The 9,666-nt window shown below is 42.0% G+C and overlaps 1 long non-coding RNA gene across 2 annotated transcripts; it reads left to right on the forward strand.

The window, feature by feature from the left end:
- The first annotated feature begins 1,504 nt into the window (after positions 1-1,504).
- LOC137375811 (uncharacterized) lies at positions 1,505-4,324 on the forward strand. Of its 2 annotated transcripts, none has more exons than XR_010976062.1 (3): positions 1,505-1,642; positions 2,073-2,207; positions 3,543-4,324. It is a non-coding gene; the product is annotated as an uncharacterized lncRNA (long non-coding RNA). The 2 variants fall into 2 exon arrangements; XR_010976063.1 differs by having other exon boundaries at positions 2,076-2,207.
- The last annotated feature ends 5,342 nt before the right edge of the window (positions 4,325-9,666 follow it).

The following is a 9,666-nucleotide window of genomic DNA, read 5'->3' on the forward strand; positions in this document are numbered from 1 at the left end:
TCATCTTTAACAACAAAGTAAAGAAATGTAGGCCTTTCATTTAGTTATTCACTTGCTGTGAAATAGTGGACTTGGTCATTTATTCAGGGCAGTTATAAAAGGTTGATATCTTCTATTGTTTTGCAAACTGGACTAATGTTCCTATGAAATAGATTTCCAGATGTAATTGTTAACAAAGTTAGGATGTTTTGGGAGGATTATTTGTTGTGCTAGAGATTGGTCAATCAAGTGCTGATAAGAGGTAGTTAGTCTGTACCAAACACTGGATAATGGATTGTCAGTTTCATAGCAATGTCATTCATGAATAGACTGACTTCAAGTAAGGTAGATTTTAATATATCAATGTCTTAAGAGCTTTTACTCAATTATCTTCTGGGAGGCAGGATACAATCAGGAGGAATGTTTTACAGATTCTCTGTAATGAGCTGTTTTGAGCTCAAAGGCCATTACCTCCCTCCATTCTACCCGGTCTTCTTAGCTTATTATTTACAATGAGTTAAATAACTGCAAAGTCTACTTATCAGACAGAACATAAACTGTGATATTAGCTTGTGTTACCTTGTACTGCATCTGTTTCTGAACCATTAAGTGTTTTACCTGCTGTTAGAGTAATCAGGTTGTACTAATCAGGAACCCTAATGTTAATCGTTTACCATATTCTGTTTCTAGAGGTCTGAATGTGTAATTGATCATTCTGCTTTATTACAGAATTAGTGATGCTGTTTTACCTAGATATTCACTGTTCTCTGCCTTTACTTGCCATGTCTTATATACATTTGATCCAATGCATGTGATAAAGCTGTAAATATTTGTTTAATCTATCTAATATGTTCCTGTCTATGCTGTAGATGGTTACATTCGGGAGCCTGTGATCCATCTGATCTCCCCTCCCCTCCCCTCCTCCCCTCCCCTCCCCTCCTCCCCTCCCCTCCTCCCCCCCCCTCCTCCCCTCCTCCCCCCCCCTCCTCCCCCCTCCTCCCCCCCCCTCCTCCCCCCTCCTCCCCCCCCCTCCTCCCCCCTCCTCCCCCCCCCTCCTCCCCCCCCCTCCTCCCCCTCCCCCTCCCCCCCCCTCCTCCCCCTCCCCCCCCCCCCTCCCCCTCCCCCCTCCCCCTCCCCCCCCCTCCTCCCCCCCCTCCTCCCCCCCCCTCCCCCCTCCTCCCCCTCCCCCTCCCCCCCCCTCCTCCCCCTCCCCCTCCCCCCCCCCTCCTCCCCCTCCCCCCCCCCTCCTCCCCCTCCCCCTCCCCCCCCCCTCCTCCCCCTCCCCCTCCCCTCCTCCCCCCCCCCCTCCTCCCCCTCCCCTCCTCCCCCCCCCCCTCCTCCCCCCCCCCCCTCCTCCCCCTCCCTCCCCCCCCCCCCCTCCCCCTTCACTTGATGCTGCCTCTGCAGGGCAAACTGTTGCAATGACTTGTTTGGTGTGACTTTTATCCTGCTGATATTTCCGTGACTTGGAGAGATGAGAACGGTCCACTGGATATGGGAGTGACGCAGTTTGAGATAGCTTTGGGCAGTAATAGCAGCTACCAGACTGTCAGCCAGCTCACTGTGCCGAGAGCAGAGTGGGACAGTAATCGCACTTACTGGTGTGAGGTGAAACATGCGTCCCTGGGACAGCCGATATGGAGAGCTGTCAGTAAGGATCTGGGTAAGGTACCTGTGTGTGAGTGGGGAGGTTTCAGATGGGGGGTGGGGTGTGTGTGGAGGGATGTGGCTGTATTTGTGTGGGCACGGTGTGTGTTAAAGGGCAGGAGTATCAAATAGTTAATCAGTAGCATAAGCCCCACGGAAATATCCCATGAAACGATCTTAATTTCTGCTGAGGTCTGTGGTTTAAGGGCAGACACTTTGAAAACTGTGGAGATTAAGCAACACAGTAACTGCTGATCAAGTATGAACATGACTGTTAGTTTCATTCACACATTGATTGAGATTAAGTAGTGAAAATCAAAATCAAAGCCAGGTGCTACTCCACTTAAAATTTTTGCTACTTATTTCTAAATCAGGCAATTATTTCATTCCCATTATAACTCTGCCCTGTTTCGATAGGAATCTATTGCCTCCTTTATTTGTATTAGCAGTGAAGTCCGGTGGAACCCCAGGGCTGATGGCTCCGCTGTGGATGGTTGCTATTGTGGGAGGCTTACTTTTAATTATTGCTGCTGTTATTCTCGTCTACAAGAAAACCACTTCTTCCTCCCGCACTGAAGCTGGTAAGATTTACTTCAGTGTCGTGCATGTGTAGTTGAAATCTTGCCACTGTTTAACACAGGTGTTGCACCATCTTGTTCTCCTTACAGCATTTAAAACCATGAAGGGTTGAGAAGTAAATAAAGATAAACCACTAAAAGGTCGATAACGAGATGACAGGTTTAAAGTGATTGGCAAAACAACCAGAGACGACATAAGGAAGACATTTTTATGCCATGTGTAGTGAGGATTTGGAATGTTCTGCTTGATGGGGTGGTGGAAATAGATTCAATATTACTTTTTAAAAGTAAATTGGATAAATACTTGAAGGAGAAAAATTTGGAGAAATAGCTGGGGAGTGGAACTCATGAACTCTTCGATAGAGCTGGCAGAGACTCATCGTCAACAGCTTGTATTTATATAGTTCCTTTTAATGTAACAAAATGTCCCAAGGTGTTTCAGAGGGGTATTATAAAACAAATATATGACCTTGAGCCACATAAGGAGATATTAAGTAGTGAAGAGCAAATCAAAGCCGGTTTGACTGATAGGTGCTACTCCACCAAAAAAGTTTGGCCAAACAGGTAGGTTTTAAGGAAGAAAGTGAGTTGGAGAGGCAGAGAGGTTTAAGGAGGGAATTCCAGAACATAGGAACCAGGCAGTTGAAGGCATAGCCAATGATAGAGCAATTAAAATCAGAGATGCTCAAGATACCAGAATTAGAGGAGCTCAGATATCTCGGAGGGCTGTGGGACTGGAAGAGATTACAAAGTTAGGGAGGGGCAGGGCCATGGAGTGACTTGAAAACAAGAATAGGAATTTCAAAATTGAGGTGTTACTTAAACAGGAGCCAGTGTAGGTAAGCAAGCACAGAAGTGATGGTTGAATGGTCTCTGATGTGAGTTAGGACATGGGCAGCAGAGTTTTGAATAGCCTCAAGTTTAGAGTGTAGAGCGTGGGAGGGCGGCCAGGAGTGCATTAGAATGGTCATGTCTAGAGATAATAAAGACATGGATGAGGGTTTCAGCAACAGATAGCCAATGCAAGGGCAAAGGTAGGCAATGTAACGGAGGTGGAAATAGGTGGTTTTAGTGATGGTGTGAGTATGTGATCAGAAGCTCATCTCGAGATCACATGACACCAAGATTAAACAGTCTGGTTCAGTCTCAGTTGCCAGGGAGAGGGATGGAATTGGTGGCCTCCTTCTGTTCTGTACTATTTTATGATTCTATAAAACCATTGTTTTGAAACAACTGCCATGAGAAAGTTACATCAATGCACATTTGTAACTTATTGTAACATCTGCTGAGACAAGAGAAACATTGACATAAAACCCATGTTTCAATTTCTTGATGCAGTAAATTTCACAGATATGATGAGCCTGAAAACCAGACAGGAATCCACCTACGAAAACGTCCAATACAAGGTACTGGACAAGGGAAGTGTGACTATACCCCACATTTCAGGGAAATCACTTAAAAGTTTAGGGCATGATCATTGAAGTCAGTGATTTACCTTGCACTCAATCTTGCATAGATCTAGTGAACTCATCAGTGGGGTTCGCTCTGTACAGTAGCATCAAATATTGAGGCATAATTCAAATCCTCAACTTAAAATAATTTATCAATAAATTCCCATTTTGCTATATTAACTCAAATTACTAAATAATTCATACTTTTGTGCAAAATAACTATGAATTACTAACGATAGAAGCTATTTGAATGTTTTCTATTCTATGAAATACAGTCTGTTAATCTTAACAGTTAACCTTTTGAATGCTATTCTATTTATTCCAGTAAGATCTGGTTCTGAACAGTTTCTGCTCTCTGACCTTCCTATTGCCTGAGGATAGGAGGGTAATTTAGCTAGAGTGTAAAATATTTTGTGGATCACAGCCTTAGCCTGCACTGCTCCCAACCCCCTCCTGCCAAGTCCCATCAACACTTAACTTGTTCCTGTAATATTGATCTGTCCTTTATTTCAAACACAAATGCAACACCATTTATTTCAAATGAGTTAACATTTCTATTAAAATAGGAGACCAAGGAATGTCATAAAAAAATTTGCTGGTGTGCTAATTTCAGCACACTTCTTTTGAGGCTGTAGTGTTTTAATTTTGGTATTCTGTTACAGTAATGGCTACAATAGATATAATTTTGCATCATTATGCTTATTCAACCATTGTGAAATGAATAAGTGATCTGGTTTAAAAACAAAGCTGGTCAGAGAATGTAAAAGAAGGCAGGTTCATATTTTGGATGTGTAAACTTTCCAGGATCTTAGAACCTGTGTCATTCCTCTTTACAGATGCTGATATGTGTGTGTTTCCAGAATTTTCCACTTTTATTTCAGATTTCTAGTGTTTGAAAATATTCTAAAGTCTCTGTATTAATTATTGCTTCCTGGGTTTACTTCTAAAGATCTTTTATTTCAGTGACACATATTTGAGTGAACAGCAGAGGATGGTGACTATGCCTGCAATCATAGTTTGCAAAAATACTGTGCATAGACCACTTAGCCTTTCGAGCCTGTTTGCTCGAGATCATGGCTGAACTGTATATGACTAACTCCATATACCCACCTTTGCCCCTCACGCTCTGAAGCAATTGATGGGTTAATACCCTGTGCTTGGATTTCTTTGAATCTTCCATTAAGTTAAAAGATAATCAGCAAATGGTCTGTTTCTAAGCTGTAAACTCTATGTAATTCTATGTGGATTCCTTGTCCCTTTCCTCTATCCAGGGCTCTAATCAGCAAGATCATTATAAATATGAACCAGAGGTTGCTGCTTTTGTTCCCTGAATCCCTTGTTTGTTTCAGTTTTTCATTGTTGTACAATAATTTTGCAGAAGTAGAGATATTTAGTGAATTGCTGAAAACTACAGGGAATGGCAAATTGAAACAGAGCTGCTATTACCACAGTTTGACTTTAGCAAATAAGACAAGTGAAAATCTAGAGTTAGCCCGGGAACCAATCGGGAGTAGCTGGTGATGTACAGCCACTTTGTTGGAAACAATCAGATCCTGGTGCCAGTTAGTGCACAATGCAGTCTGTGTTTGAGGGATAAAAAATATTACCCACTGTTCACAATAGCATGTTTTTTTTTAATTGAGTAACGAGTATTGACCTAGGATTAATCTTCTCATTTCAATGTGTGCTTGGACAGCAGCTAAGTGCAAGGGACTGAGGCTAGTAGTTGGGCTCTATCTGGTTGTCAGTTTACTTTGAGTGAGTGGAGATGGATGATACACTGAGCATTGGATACTTACCGATTCCAAATCCCTGGTTTGAAGAAAAGTGCTTTCCTATATTTGGGGTTCAGCACTTAACCCTATGATGAACAATGCCTCTCCTGTTTGAGTGGGAAATACATCACTTCCTCCTGGCCTCCCTTCTATTTCACACCATGAATGGTTATCAGTAAATGGTTTAATGAAATTCCCAAGTGCAGCTAATAGTTAGATCTGGGGTAGAATAGATTTCTATCAGGAAACAGAAGAGACTGGGGCTTTCTTCCCTAGAAAAGGATTGGGTGACCTGGTAGAGGCCTTTGGAAGATTATGAAAGATGTAGTAATATTTCCACTTGTGGAGGAGACCAACAGCAAGGGCCATAAATATAAGATAGTCATTACTAAGTCCAATAAGGAATTCAGGAGAAACTTTTTTACCCAGAGTGGTTAGAATGGAGAACTCACTACCCACAGAGTAGTTGAGACATATACCATAGATGCATTTAAGGGGAAACTAGATAAATATGAGGGAAAAAAGAATAGGAGGTTGAGGAGTTAAATGAAGTAAGGTAGGAGGACACTTGTGTGGATCATAAATATAGTCATGGGCTAGTTACACCAAATGGCCTCGTTCTGTTCTGTACATTCTATGTAATCTCAAGTAATTTACCCACAGCTGTTCTGTGTTTAAGAAGAGTTTCAAAAGAATGTAATGGGAAAGGTAAACAAGGTGAGATCATCAAACTCAAATTAGAGAAGAGATCTACGATTCAAGAAATCAGTAATTGAAGCCATATTACAGATTAATAATTAAAGCCAAATTTATCAATAATTAAGCCAGAGGATTAATTACATCAAATTTAAAGGATAAATAGGTAGCTCAGCTTTTTCATAATTATTGTACTCAACTTGAAAATATGAATCCCTATTGTGGGCTTCATTTTTGCTTTTAGCAGTCAACCAAATTTGATACTCATTTTTGATTAATGTACTTTTCATAGCTTCATCTGTATAGTTGCAGTCCTCTAACACTTCATATTTTCATATCTGAATTGTTTAAATAAAACAGAATTTCTCAAATGTGTGGACTTGATTTTGAAAACATCACAATTGAATGAAAAAATATAAACCGATTCACAAGACTGTCAGCAACTCAGATTGCAATCGCATAAGTAGAGCATAGCAATCCTCCGAACACCTGGCTCTAACTCGTGTTTTACACAAGATAGTCTGGATTAGCATGACCAAATGTTGGGACTAGAATAAACACACTTCACTGGTGGCACTAAAGTACAGTTGGCGTATAGATTTGATAAAGCAGGGTGAAAATGAAAGGCTTATGGATATCCAACACACTATTACCTCAGTGATTGGAGATTTCAGTCAGAAATGGCAAACTAATTTTTGAACATGCAACATTGTCTAGATTCTTCCCTAATCCAATGTGGCTGAGTGATTTTGCTAATCCTAGCCATAGAGAGGAACTGCAATCTTGGTGAAATATGAGTATGTGAGATTTGTAAAGCGTAAACAAAGCGTGGGGGATTGTAATGAAACAGTGCAGCCTGATGTATATGCTAACAGAGAATTCACAAGGCTCAGTTTTAAGGATTCATTATCTGATGAATGACTAGCAATTCGGAGGAGATGTTAAATATTGGCTTTGTAATAGGCAGCCAAAAGGTGATATTCACCTTTTGGCAAGTTGGATGTAGGGCAAGCATATATTTTTGAAAGATTTAGGATGATGCACTTATGAGACTCAATGGCTCTTATGCGATTATAGGATGACTAAAATAGACTTTGAAAAGTGTGAGGGTGTTGAAAGGATATACAGATATATGATGGATGTTGTTAGCTTACGAGATTTCATATTCTTGAGATGCAATAATTAGAGAAGGGAATGAATGAAAAAAGGACATTCACTAGCCTGAAATGATTGTCAGTTGAAAGACATGGTGAAAGACATCCCAAAATGCTTCACTACCAATGAAGTACTTTTAAAGTTTGGTTACAGTTGGTGTTGGAAAATGTTTCTGCCAATTTGATCATAGCAAGAGCTTCCAACAGCTTTTAATACTGATTGAGAGACAAATGTTGGCAAGGACACAGGGAGCACTAACACCATCTGTAAAAGACAGACAAGCCCTGGGTTTAACATCTCATAGGGGCGGCACAGTGGCGCAGTGGTTAGCACCGCAGCCTCACAGCTCCAGGGACCCGGGTTCGATTCCGGGTACTGCCTGTGTGGAGTTTGCAAGTTCTCCCTGTGTCTGCGTGGGTTTTCTCCGGGTGCTCCGGTTTCCTCCCACACGCCAAAAGACTTGCAGGTTAATAGGTAAATTGGCCATTATAAATTGTCACTAGTATAGGTAGGTGGTAGGGAAATATAGGGACAGGTGGGGATGTTTGGTAGGAATATGGGATTAGTGTAGGATTAGTATAAAATGGGTGGTTGATGTTCGGCACAGACTCGATGGGCCGAAGGGCCTGTTTCAGTGCTGTATCTCTAATCTAAAAAAAAAATATCACCTCCATAAAGTGCAGTATTCTCAGCACTGCATTGAACTATCAGTTTAGATGTGCTGAAAGACTGGAATTGAACTTGAATCCACACACTTCTCATTGAGGGGCAAGATTGCTCCCACTGAGCCAAGACTGACAAATTAGTAAAAAGAAACGGCTGAAAATAGACAGTGGGCTAAACAGATTTGTTGACGGGAATAAAATAATAAAAGGTTAAATATGACTAATATAAAAAGGAAGAGCTAAGGATTTTCAATTGCCTAGAATATATTACAAACTAAATAAGCAAAGCAAAATTTCAAATGAAAGGTTTCACTTCGCTCAGATGTTAAGTCTGTCAGGGCTGAATTTCTTTCATCTCTTTTCATACAGATATACATAAAAGCTTACCTTAGTAGATGGAGTATAATATAGGGAAGTGTGAAATTATCCACCTTAACAGGATGGATGGAAAAGCAGAATTTTTCCATTAACAAGATGAGACCAATAAATGTTGGTATTCATAGGGATTTAAGTGCCCTTGTATATAAAACACAAAGGTAACATGCAGGTACAGCAAGCAATTAGAAAAGTAAGTGAGCCTTTATTGCACGGAGTTGGAGTACAAGAGTAAGGCAGTCTTGTTGCAATTATATAGGGCTTTAGTGAGACCACATCCGAGTGCTGCATACAGCTTTGGTCTCCTTACCTCAGAAGGATGTATTTGCCTTAGCAGGGAGCAACAAAGGTTCATTAGATTGATTCCTGGGATTAGAGGGTTGTCCTATGAAAAGAGACTGAATAAAACTAACCTATATTCTCTAGAGTTTCATAGAAACATGCAAAATGCTTACACAAGACTTGACATTTTTTTAGATTAGAGATACAGCACTGAAACAGGCCCTTCGGCCCACCGAGTCTGTGCCGAACATCAACCACCCATTTATACTAATCCTACACTAATCCCATATTCCCAACAAACATCCCCACCTGTCCCTATATTTCCCTACCACCTACCTATACTGGTGACAATTTATAATGGCCAATTTACCTATCAACCTGCAAGTCTTTTGGCTTGTGGGAGGAAACCGGAGCACCCGGAGAAAACCCACGCAGACACAGGGAGAACTTGCAAACTCCACACAGGCAGTACCCGGAATCGAACCTGGGTCCCTGGAGCTGTGAGGCTGCGGTGCTAACCACTGCGCCGCCCTAATGGTAGATGCTGAGAGGCTGTTTCCTCTGGCTGGAGAGTCTAGAATAGGGTTGTCCAACATATGGCCCATAGGCCAGGATCCTGCCCGTGGGTCTGTACTGTACCCGGGGCCGTTCCTCATCCTCACCGTGACTGGAGATTAGAAATGTCCCTTTGTCGAGTGGCCTTTACAGCCATTTCCCAACAAAATCAGCGATTTCTGGCAGGTTCTGACTTTATTTTCAAAATGCCCACTGGAAAACCCCCAAGTCTGTTGGAAAACGACTGTTCCCAATGTCGGCAGCTGCCACCTGTGAAACTGACAGCAATGTTTTTAAAACAACTGACCAACCATCTGCTAAGCGTTCCATTCTGCAACTGTGTGAAGCAGAGAGGGTGGGGGCAGAGAGACAGAGAAAAGGGGGCACAGAGAGAGAGCGAGTGACAGAGACGGGGTCAGGGAACACTGGATACAAGGGGGTGGGAGCGGAGAGAGCGATACAGAGTCGGGGGTTGAAGGAGACAGACAGAGAGAGGGGGAAGAGAGCC

Source organism: Heterodontus francisci, chromosome 12, assembly GCF_036365525.1.
Source record: "Heterodontus francisci isolate sHetFra1 chromosome 12, sHetFra1.hap1, whole genome shotgun sequence".
NCBI classification, from domain to species: domain Eukaryota; kingdom Metazoa; phylum Chordata; class Chondrichthyes; order Heterodontiformes; family Heterodontidae; genus Heterodontus; species Heterodontus francisci.